This window comes from Dasypus novemcinctus, chromosome 8 (assembly GCF_030445035.2).
Source record: "Dasypus novemcinctus isolate mDasNov1 chromosome 8, mDasNov1.1.hap2, whole genome shotgun sequence".
NCBI lineage: Eukaryota > Metazoa > Chordata > Mammalia > Cingulata > Dasypodidae > Dasypus > Dasypus novemcinctus.
The window spans coordinates 17806924-17818930 of NC_080680.1; the positions used below are offsets into that span (position 1 = coordinate 17806924).

The 12007-nt window shown below is 39.0% G+C and overlaps 1 protein-coding gene and 1 pseudogene across 1 annotated transcript in view; both read left to right on the forward strand.

Annotated features, from left to right (window-relative positions):
- The window catches only part of LOC111764019 (KRAB domain-containing protein 4-like), a 56962-nt gene that overhangs the window by 43045 nt on the left and 1910 nt on the right, over positions 1–12007 (forward strand). The window lies entirely within an intron of this gene.
- LOC139439482 (zinc finger protein 782-like) lies at positions 181–2322 on the forward strand (annotated as a pseudogene).

Sequence of the window (12007 nt, forward strand, 5' to 3'; positions counted from 1 at the left end):
AAAAATAAAAAGGAATCTAGGGAATAAACATTTGGAAATACTTTTTTGTTGAGAGACTGACAGAAAAACCACAGAGTTAAATATATAATATGGGATATGAATATAAACCCCATTACATAAGAAATGTGCTAAGGATAATAAAATATTTTTAGTTTTCTGATTTTTCAGAACACTGCCAACATGAGGAACTCATAGAGAATACCCTAGAAAACCAAGGCAAACAGTCATGGCAAATTTTATTCACCAACAAAATACTGACTACGAACAGGAGAACATCCCAGGAAAACCATGTAATTTGGTCATAAACATTAATCCTTCAAGCACAATGTTTTCTAAATTTCTCACTACAGAACCTACCTACCTTGATCTAAGATCATTGATCTCACACTATTACTATTCAGGAGAGAAGTCTGATGAGTTTAATATATGTGAGAAATGGCGCCTCAATATTAATGATATCAGAACTAATACTGGAGAGAAAGGTTTGCATTATAATAAAAGTGTGAAACCCTTCAGTCATAAGGAGGAAGTTATTCAGAATCAGACAGTTCAGAGTTCAGGGCAAGCTTTTGAATATACCGAATGTGGAAAATCTTTCCTTGAGAAGGCTGCCCTTGTTACATCTAAGAGTGCCCACACAAAAATGAAATCTTAAAAATGCAATGAATATGGCAAAAACCTTTGTGATAAGCTTACTTTTATTGTGTCTCAGAACATTCATAAAGAGGATAAGAGTCACTATGAATTTAATGAATATAAATGTAATGAAAATGGCAGCCATCTCAGTAAGATCACTCAACTTTGAAGAATTGATACAGGAGGGAAAACTTTCAGGCAAAAATCACACTTTAATGAACATCAAAGAATTACATTTCAATATGGAAAAAGTTTTGTCCATGATTCAGCCCTTCCTATGCACCGAAGAACTCACAAAACAGAGAAATCCTTTGATTATAACAAGTATAAAGAGACATTTAGCTACCAGTCAGCTTTCAGTGTACATCAGAGAATTCATGTAAGGGTGAAACCCTATGTGTGTAAAGAATTTGGAAAACTCAGCTCTATGAATTCACTCCCAATTCAGTTTCAGAAAAGCCACCCACAAGAGAAACCCTATGAATGTCATGAATGTGGAAAAGTTTTCGGTTTGAAATCAGGCCTAAGGAGACATCAGAGGACTCACACAGGAGAGAAACCCTATAAACGTGACAGATGTAAGAAAGCTTTCAGTGCAAAGTCAAGTCTAAGAATACATCAGAGAACTCACACAGGGAAGAAACGCTTTGAATGCAATGAATGTGGAAAATCTTTTGCCTCTAAGTCAATCCTCGTAGTACACCAAAGAACTCACACAGGTGAGAAACCCTTTGAATGTAATGAATGTGAGAAATCTTTCAGACATGCATCAGGCCTAAAGGCTCATCAGGGAATCCACACAGTAGAAAGACCATATAAATGTGATGAATGTGGAAACGTTTTCAAACTGACGTCATGCCTAAAAAAAACATCATAGTACTCATACAGGAGAGAAACCCTGTAAGTGTGATGAATGTGGGAAATCTTTTAGACAGGCATCAAATCTCAAACGACATCAGAGAATTCACACAGGGCAAAGACCATATAAATGTGATGAATGTGTAAAAACTTTCAAACTGAACTCAGGCCTAAAAAAACATATAATTCACACAGGAGAGAAACCCCATAAATGTAATCAGTGTGGAGTATCGTTCAGCCAGAAATCCTATCTCATAGTACATTGGAGAACTCACACTGGGGAGAAACACTTTAAATGTGATGGGTGTGAGAAAGCTTTCAGTGCAAAGTCAAGTCTAAGAATACATCAAAGAAATCACACGGGAGAAACCCTCTGAATGCAGTGAATGTGGGAAATCTTTCACCTCTAAGTCAATGTTCATAGTACAGCAGAGAACTCACTCAAGGGGAAACCCTTTGAGTGTAATGAATATGAGAAATTTTTCAAACATTTATCAGTCCTAAAGTCTCATCAGGGAATTCATATAGTAGACCATATAAATGTGATGAATGTGGAAAAGCTTTCAAACTAAATGCATGCCTAAAAAAACATCATAGCACTCACACAGGGAGAAGCCCTCTAAGTGTGATGAAGGTGGTAAATCTTAGGCACACCTCAAGTCTCATGTGATGTCAGGGAATTCACACAGTTGAAAGACCATATAGATGTGATGAATGTGGAAAAACTTTCAAATTGAACTCAGACCTAAGGAAACAATTCAAACAGGAGAAAGCCTATAAATCTAATCAGTGTGGGAAACCTTTCAGTCAGAAAAACTCACAGGAGAAATCCTATGAATGTAGAGAAGCTGTCAGAGAATGCAGACCTAAGGAAACATTACAGAACTCACATAGGAGAGAAACCCCATAATTGTAATCAGTGTGGAGAATCTTTCAGTCAGAAATCCTATCTTAGAGAATTCATACTGGGGAGAAACCTTATAAATGAGAAATCTTTTAGGCAGACATCAGGGGAAAGACCCTGTAAATGTGATGAATATGGGAAAACTTTCTAATTGAACTCAGGCCTAAGAAAACAATTCACACAGGGGGAAGGGGAAACATACATGTAATCTGTGGGAAAACTTTCCCTCAGAAATCAGCCCTGAGAAACAGTATTCATAGAGGGGGAAAATCCTACAAATGTGATGATTATTGGAAAACTTTAAGCCAGAAATCCCACACAAGGGATTACACATGAATGTAGATAATATAGGAAATCTCTGAGCTGGAAATCAGACTTCATGAAACAGAGAATATGCACAGGAAAGAAACCCTGTAACTGATAAAAGTTCCTCTACAAAATATCAATCTTCTTTAATAGAGAACTTACATAGAAGAGAAATTCTTGGAAAATATTTTATATGGGCAGTCTTTCAGTGAGTACTCTTTGAGTAGAAAATAATTCACCCAAGAAAGAAACCCTGTAAAGCTAATTAATTTAGGAAGTTTTCTGTGGAACTCAGCCTTCAGGAAACTCATAAGATTTTTCAGGAAAAAATCTCAGAAGCTAATAATGTGAACACTGTGCCAGGATTCATAATTGATTCATGATCAGAGAAATCACCCAGTGAAAAAACATAGAATTTAACAAATGGGTGGTAATCCTAAGCCAAAAGCCAAGTTTCTCAGTACTGTGGGAAATAATTGAGTGTAGACCTTTTAGTGTTATCAAAACACAGAAGGAGACTATGAAGGGAACAGATGAGGAAAATCCTTGAGTATATCAATGCTCAATTCGACTTACCCAGGTATTCCCCATATATATAGTAACTATTTATCTACCAGTAACCATTTCACCTTTTCTCTGTGGCACACTAAGTATGTGTGATCATGTCACCTGTGACTTTTGGTATGTAAGAATTGGAGGCAAATCTCATTAGATATATCTTAAAATGTAATTGCTTTCTCCTGTCCTTTCTCTTAATGGAAAGGAGATTATCCCCTGGAAAATTGTGGGACTCAAGCACTGATGATGGGAGAGTATACATAGAAGGAGCCAAGGTAGGAGGGTGACGAAGAAACAGAGTTTTCTCTTCCATGTACACAGGTGGACTTAGTGTGATGAGGAAATAAACTTGTTTCTGATGAACTTCTCCAGGTTTATGTGTACTTGATACTGACATATATTCAACATAGGTTAATAAAACTTATAAAAGTGACTTGTGTGAAACAAACTCAACATATATCAGAAAATTCACAGTCCAATTTCCCGACCACATCCTAAATATTTTCCCAGAATTGTCCATCATTACAAATCAGGTAAATATCAGTGGAGAAATTTAATATTTCAACACACAGGAATTCCTTAACCAAAAAGAAATATCTCCTTGGGTATTTTTTCATCAAATTTTGAATGTGTGAAAATTTTCAACTCAGCAGCAGCATCATAACATTCTGTACCCCTTGCTTAATAACTAGTCTGACATCAACTACAATTTGGCACACTTATATTAATAACCTTCACAGGAAAATCTCTGAAAGCTCAAAGTACTATACCACATTCTCTTTCTCCTGCCTTCTCACATGTGTATAGGAAAGACTTGTTATTGAACTGCCTCTTTTCCAAAAAAGCCAGTGTTTTCTACTTGCTTTTCTGTTGTTTAAACCCTACCAGTTGTAGAAGTTTGATAATGGTTCATGAACTCCAAAAACAGATTGGATTATGTAAACTAGTCTGTACCTGGGCATGATTAAATTATGATTAGGGCTTTGGTTGGGCCATGTTAGTAGGGTGGGGGCTCACAGATAAAAGGCATAGCAAATGACAGAGTTGGAGTTTTGATGCTGAAGTCTTGGGCTGGAGCCCTGGGAAGTGAGCACACAGAAGAACTTGGTCATGAGGAAAGAGCGCCCTGGGAGAGAAACCAGCTGTTCACCTAATCTACAGCTGGCCTTGTGGAGAGAGGCAAAGCCTAGAGGGCCTCATAGTCTACAGCTGGCCTTGAGAAAACAGAGGAGCTGAGCCCAGACAGAAATGAACCCTGGGAAAGAGGAACCCAGGAAGCCTGAACCCCAGCAGATGTCAGCAGCCATCTTGCTCCAACACAGGTCACATTCACAGTTTGAAAAATAACCTGATTGAATTTATGAGAGCATTTGTGAATAATGGTGCTTTGTAAAGAAACTGTATTTCATTCTTTGTGCGTGTGCATTATGTGTCTCCCTCATTCTTAATATGACTCAGTAAAGTGTAAAGCGTATGTGTCTCCCTCATTCTTAATATGACTCAGTAAAGTATAAGCTGTATAATGCAACTCCTAATTCTTTATAGCACATGCATTATATATATATTTTTAATGATCGGTGTAGGGGTAGCTAGAACCCAATAGTTAGGCCTAAGTGCTATATCCAGGACACAGTGAAACAGCACTCAGCTTCTGGGAGATGAACTTGGTTCCAACTGGCCCATAACACCAGCTAAATCAGTGCATGTAACATGATAGGTATGCCACTATAAGAGCCAATCATATATTCTGATAGTAACATAAAAGCAGCAGCTCCCTTGTAAACAGGAGCAGAGAGAACAAAGGAAGCTTAAAGGAACAGGAGCAGAGAGAGAAAGCAGAGAAAGGTGGGAAAGAGCATGGAATAAACTCAATGCATAAACTCCCTGTGGCTCCGTGTACCTTCTTTGCTAAGGGCCCCTACTCTCCCACTCTGACTGAGGGGTCTGGCTTGGATCCCAAGAATAAGTCATTTAGTGTACACAGTTATTGTCTTCCTGGTGTTGGCAGTCTGACAAATTGGTTGAGAGAGTGGACTTGGAGCCATACTACCTGTGCTCAAATTCCAGATAATGATTGATCATTGGGAAGGTCACTTAAGCTCTGTGCCTTACTTGCCTCATCTGGAAGATAGGAATATCACATAATTCACAGAGTAATTATGAGGATTAAAGAAGTTAGTCTCCCTAAAGTAAATGGAAGAATGTCTGGAACATGACAAATGTAATATCTTAGGTGTTGTTACTGTCATTATGATTATTGGTCTTACCATCATCATGGTCATCGTCAATATTTCTTTACTTGGGAAAAATGATGGAATCTTTTAACAGTCTTGGATTCATCTCTCACTGCTACCTACTGGCAGAAGCCATGCCTATCCTTGGTGATGTAGGAATATATACTTGTCATTAGCCTGGAATAATTATGGATATACTCCCTGTTTATATTTTAATTCATTAGAGTGTGCTTGCGACCCAGTTATGTTCAGTGAAATCTTTGAGGAAAATTTTGAGGGTTATGGAGAAGATTTCCTGATTGATTTAAAAGGTTATTATTGCATCATGTATGTAAAAGAAGGATTAGGGCTTTGTGAGCTATGTATTGCTGGAGCAAGTAGGTTCTTTTGAGAATTTAGCATGGTGTTGGATGTGTCTCCCATGAAAATGTAGGAAATACTTTGAATTGGTTTATTCACTGACTCCTCTAAGTTGCTTTTTTTCATGTGGTTTGAATTAATTACCTAACTATATTTTTATCTAGATAAATAGTTCTAGTATCATTAGATTTTTTTAAACCGCCCCCCCCCCCAATGGCTTTTTGCGTGTGTCTGCTCTCGTGTCCATTTTCCCCTACCCTCTTGTGGCTTGCTTGCTATTTGCTCTCTCTGTCCAGTCATTGCACACTCTTCTGTGTTCTCGCTTGTCTCCCTTCTTTTGTTGCATCACCTTGCTGAGCCGGCTCTCCGTGGCACTTGAGGGCCAGGTGTCACTCCACAGTGTGTGGGCGAGCCTGCCTTCACAAGGAGGCCCTGGGTTGTGTCCCATATGTAGATGGGAGCTCATCTGATTGAGCCACAGCCGCTTCCCTCATTAGATTTTTCTGTGTGATTCCTGCTTATTTGGACTGCTTTATTCTTTGTAATGAAATGTCTTTTGCAGTATTGCAGAGGTCTCAGTACTCTTTCCTCATTTTTGCTTAATAACAGATACTCTGTGCCCCAGAGCTGGGACATAACCATGTGGGTAAATAATAGTACTTCATCTCTTGCCTCCCCATTGGTTGTTCCAGTGAAGGGCACTTAATCCAAGATAAATGTTAGAGTGCTCCTCCCAGAATTTTTGAAATATAATGAGAAAATAAGGTTATTTTTAGTGAGAAGCAGATAGGATAGGCAAATCATTTTTCTGATTCTGCACAAATCCAGGAGAGGGTTTGGCTCCCTGAAGACCACAATGTCCATGGTTTTTCAATGGTTCTCTTCTATAGCAAAAAACAAACAACAACAAAAACTCTAATAAAAGAGGTGTTCTTAGATCTTTTTTTGAGCCCTAATTTTCATATTTTCATGATTTCAGGCTTAGAGAAAAGTTGCAAGAATAATAAAAGTATTACCAGCCAACCTTTAACCTGTTTCCCCACGTGTTAATATTTTACTACGTTTGCTATGCTAAATATATAGATGAGAGAATATTTAGAGACATAATTTTCCTGAACCATCAAAAAGTAAAAGTAAGTGGTAGATAGGGTGGTCCTTTACTCCTGAGTATATCATTCTGTGTTGTATAAACAAATAATTATATTACCTCAGAATATTTCTCAAAAATTAACAATGTTTAAATGTTAAGATTTAATCTGAAGCTTATTCGTATTTTACCAATTTTCTACATAATGCCTATTATAGCAAAAGAAAATCCAGTATCAGGCATTACATTCTGATGCCATTCTATTTAGTCTCCCTTAATGTCAATACAGTTCCTTACCATTTCTTTGTATTTAACACAGTGGCCTATTTGAAGAGTTTGTGACCTATTCTGTTTGGACTTTTCCTCTGTTTCCTTATGAGTAGGCTCATTGATATGCCTTTAGCAGCAGTACCTTTTGAGGACATCAGACCAGTAGCTAGATACTTAATCCCGTTGCTAGTGGTGTTAACTTAGTGAATAAGGGACTTCTGAGTTTTCTACCACAAGGTCACCTTTTATCCTTTGTATTGATAAATATCTTGCAATTTGTTACTTTTAGGCTTTAAACATTCTGCTAATTCTCAAATTTCCACCTTCTAGATCTACCGTTATTTATCATCTTTGCCCAATTCAGTTATTATGGTTACTTAATACTGATTTTTTAAATCTCGTATTAGTTTTTCATTTCTCATTTGGCATTCTATCATAAGGAAAAGTTTTCTTATTTGTTTATTTAGTCGTTCATTCATATCAGTTTAGACTTCTCAATGCTGTCTTTATCCAGAGGGCTATAAATAGTGTACTTAACACTATTTCTGTTGTTCAAACTGAGATTTCTCCAATAGGAATCCTTTCATTTGTCCTTTTAGCATATATTTCTGATCTCTTTATGTTTTTACCAAAATATTTGATTTTGTTATGATCATTATCAAATCTGTACAAATTTATGTCATAAAGCATGTCCTTAATTTTTTTTTCCCAAAATTTTGTTTTTCTTTTTTTTTCTTAGAAATAATATTTGGTTACTTAATCCCCCCTTCAATAAATCTCTTGAGATTTGCCTGAAATTTATTCTCAATCAGGTACTCACAAGGTGAAATCGATTTACGCAGAGGACCTGGGGTTACTCCTTGGTATTCGGAGACAGTCTAGTGACAGGAACGCAGACTTCACCTGCTCTCCCACTTTGCACTGGACATGTCCAGAGGACTCTGCAACACCACTTAATCCACTGGAAAATGTTATCGTGATCCTAGTCATTTATCTTCCTTTTTTCCCCCTACCTGGTAGATCTTTCTTCCTGTCTGATGATTTTTTATGGGTTTCTTCACTTTCATTGTAACAAATGGTAGCCTCATTTGGAGACCCAGGATGAGTTAGAATTTCTGTTTATCTGCATATTAAGAGTTTTTGTGCTGCTAGCGGTAGAAAAGAAGCCTATTTATAGAGATTTTTCACATTGTTACATGCAGAGACATACTGAATGAGGAGCTTTACACTCTGCTCTGACCGAGATTCCCATGTTCCCTTTTTTTTTTTAAGATTTTATTTTTATTTATTTCTCTCCCCTTCCCCCCCATCTCCCGTCCCAGTTCTCTGTTCTCTGTGTCCATTCGCTGGGTGTTCTTCTGTGTCTGTTTCTATTTGTCAGTGGCACCAGGAATCTGTGTCTCGTTTTGTTGTGTCATCTTGCTGTGTCAGCTCTCCGTGTGTGCCACACCACTCCTGGGCAGGCTGCGCTTTCTTTCGCACTGAGCGGCTCTCCTTACGGAGGCACTCCCTGTGCTTGGGGCTCCCCTACTCAGGGGACACCCCTGCATGGCACAGCACTCCTTGCGCGCATCAGCACTGCACGTTGTCCAGCTCCACACGGGTCAAGGAGGCCTGGGGTTTGAACCGTGGACCTCCCATGTGGTAGGTGGACACCCTATCCATTGGGCCAAGTCCACTTCCCCCGTGTTTCCTGATGACCTGGTTTTGTGACTGAATGACCTTGAACCTCCTGCTTGCCTATCCCTGCAAATAACTGAACTTTCTACTTAACAAACGTCACTGACTTCTTAGTAAACTAAGTGATTGACTCTGCCATCAACCATCTCTGATCTGACAACCCAAAGTACAGGCAGCCAGGCAGTATAGTCACCCAGATGGAAGAAGCCAAGAAATATTGCCAGGGTCAGTGGCTGGTTGATTCTTTTTCATGCTTAGGCCCTCTGCATTGTAGGGCCCTGTCCTCCAGTACTGAGCGTATTTCCAGACGTCAGTATCATAAGAGTAGAAAATAGATACACTCAGGTACCTCAGTTCATTCCTAAACTGAGACCCACAAATCAGCTGCAAGGGGTTCACTTATTGCTTAAGATGGATGCACATTTCTGGCTCTGTGTAGGTATGTATGTTTGTGGGATGATGGTTCATTGCTTCCATCAGATTTTTGAAAGGACTACAAACAAAGATTCAAAATTGTCACACTTTCTATAGCTGTGTAAATTACCACAAACTTATTAGATTAAAACATCACCCATTTCTTATCTCAGTTTCATAACATTCTGCTCAGTGTCTGCTACTCAAGGTACCTGCTTCCAAGTTCAGTCATGTTCACAGAACCCAGTTGTCTACAGCTGTAGGTCTGAAATGCCATTCCCTTCCTGGCTGTTAGCCAGGGGATATGCTCAGCTACTTGAGGCCACCCACGTTCTTTCCGTGGAGTGCCCATCTTCAATGCAGCTGTGGCTTGTCAGTTTCTGTGTTTCCAAATGTCTCTGGCTTACCTTTCCACTATCAGGCATAGAAATGCACTCTGCTTTTAAGGCTTATGTGAATAGATAAAGCCACATGGAAAATCTTACATTAAGGCCAACTGTGCCATATACCTTAATCTTGGCACTGGTATCACATCGCATTCACATGTACTATGGATCACATGTCCCAGTGAGGGACATGTCTGGGGCCATTTTAGATATCTATCTACCACAACATCTGCTCTTAAGACCCATTCAGAACCGCTCCAGGCTACCCTAATGCCATCTTAGAGGAGTGGATTTTGGAGAGAAAGGGCAAATCTTTGGGTTGACCACAGACCCTGACTTGGATTTCTGTGCTCATTTGAGGTCTATAATTTCCGTGACTACTCCTCAGTGCCTGTGAGAAGTAGGGCTAGTTCTAGGCCATCCAGTGACAGTCCCAGGCATGTCTGCTTGCCCAGTTCTTGTTGAAGCTTCCTTTCCCATCGACTGACAGATTGACTTCAGCCGGCTTCATGACAGAGGCTATCACTGAGGGGACTATTTAGGCATATTTGGCTCTATTATGCTAGGTTTCAACACAGTATAATTGATGCAATCATGATCCACTGATAAATGCTAAAATTAGTGGGTGACACTTAAAAGAGAAACAGTATGTTTCAAAGTATCTCAGCAAATAGTTAATAGTTACTTTCGTACTTTTAATACATGTCCACAAGTTCATTGACATTCCTTCATCTAGGAGATGGATGATAACACCCCACCAATCACTGCTGAGTGTGTGGACTTGCTTCTAACAAAGGGAAAAACAGTAACTTTACTGTGGACCTAGCAGACACCACTTTAACCAAGCCACTAAGGTTGCCATCACCAGAAATAATCTGTTAACATCACATACTCCCAATATAATGCTATAAGGAAAGCACATTACCTCTGTGATATTCTTTCCCCATATCTACAGCTATAGTAAAATTATAAGAAAACATCAGAGAAACCCAAATTGAGAGAGACACTCCAAATATCTGAATAGTACTCTCCAAAGGGTGTCAATCAAGTTCATGAATGATAAGGAAAGAGCATAAAATGGTCACAGATTGCAAGAGGATAAGGAGACATGACTACTAAATGCAATTAGTGCTGGGTTGCATACTGGAAAAGTTAAGAGGCATAATGAGAAGTTCAAATGAAATCTCCAGTTTTGATAATAGTATGCAATTGATGTTAATTTCTTAGTTTTGATGTAGGTACCATGGTTATGTAGTTAATACTAGAAGATGGTTGAAGACTCTACAGGAACACTTTCCTGCACAACCCTTGTAACTTTAAGTAAATCTAAAATTATTTCAAAATGATTGTTTTTTTTTCAGAAATGTAAGTGAAAATAAATGTTATGAATAAATGTTTTTGAAATGTTACAAAAATAAGTTATTTGTTGTAATGTGAGCTTTGTGGATATGTCCTTGCTTTGTTTCAGTCAGTAGTTATTATTAAATGTTCTCTTTCCAACTGCTTTTTTTTTTCAAGATTTTATTTATCCTCCCTCCCCCATTGTTTACACTCACTTCTGCTGTATCCATTAGCTGTGTGCTCTCTGTGTCTGCTCATCTTCTCTGTAGGAGGTACTGGGAACTGAACCTGGACCTCTCATATGGAAGAGAGGTGCTCAATCACTTGAGCTCCCTGCTTTATTTTGTCTCTCATTGTCTTTCCTCTTTGTGTCTCCTTGTTGTGTCATTTTGTTACATCAGCTCACTGCGCCTGCCCATTGCACCAGCTCATTGTCTTGCTCATCTTCTCTAGGAGGCACTGGGAACTGAACCCAGGACCTCCCATGGGAGGAGTGCAATCACTTGAGCCACATCTGCTTCCATTTCCAACTGCTTAAATGTCATCTCTGGCCACTGTACCTTCTTACTGTTTCTTCTTCCTGGACTTGAACTTCTGTTGCACTAGGACCAGTTTATTGTTTGTTTGTTTGTTTGTTTGTTTATTATAATGTGCTGGGGCCAGGGATTGAACCCAGGACCTCATAAGTGGGAAGCTGGCACTCCATCACGGAGCCACATCGGCTTGCCTGAGTTGGTTTTTTTCTTTTGTTTGCTTGTCGTTTGTTTTTAGGAGGCACCAAGAACCAAACCTGGGGCCCCCCATGTGAGAAGCAGGTACTCAACTTCTTGAGCCACATCCACTCCCAAACGATTTTTTTTTTTAGAGGTACCAGAGATTGAACCCAGGATCTCATACATGGGAAGCAGGCACTCAACCACTGAGATACATCTGCTCCCCTAATTTTAATATTTTGGTAGTTGCTCATGTTAAT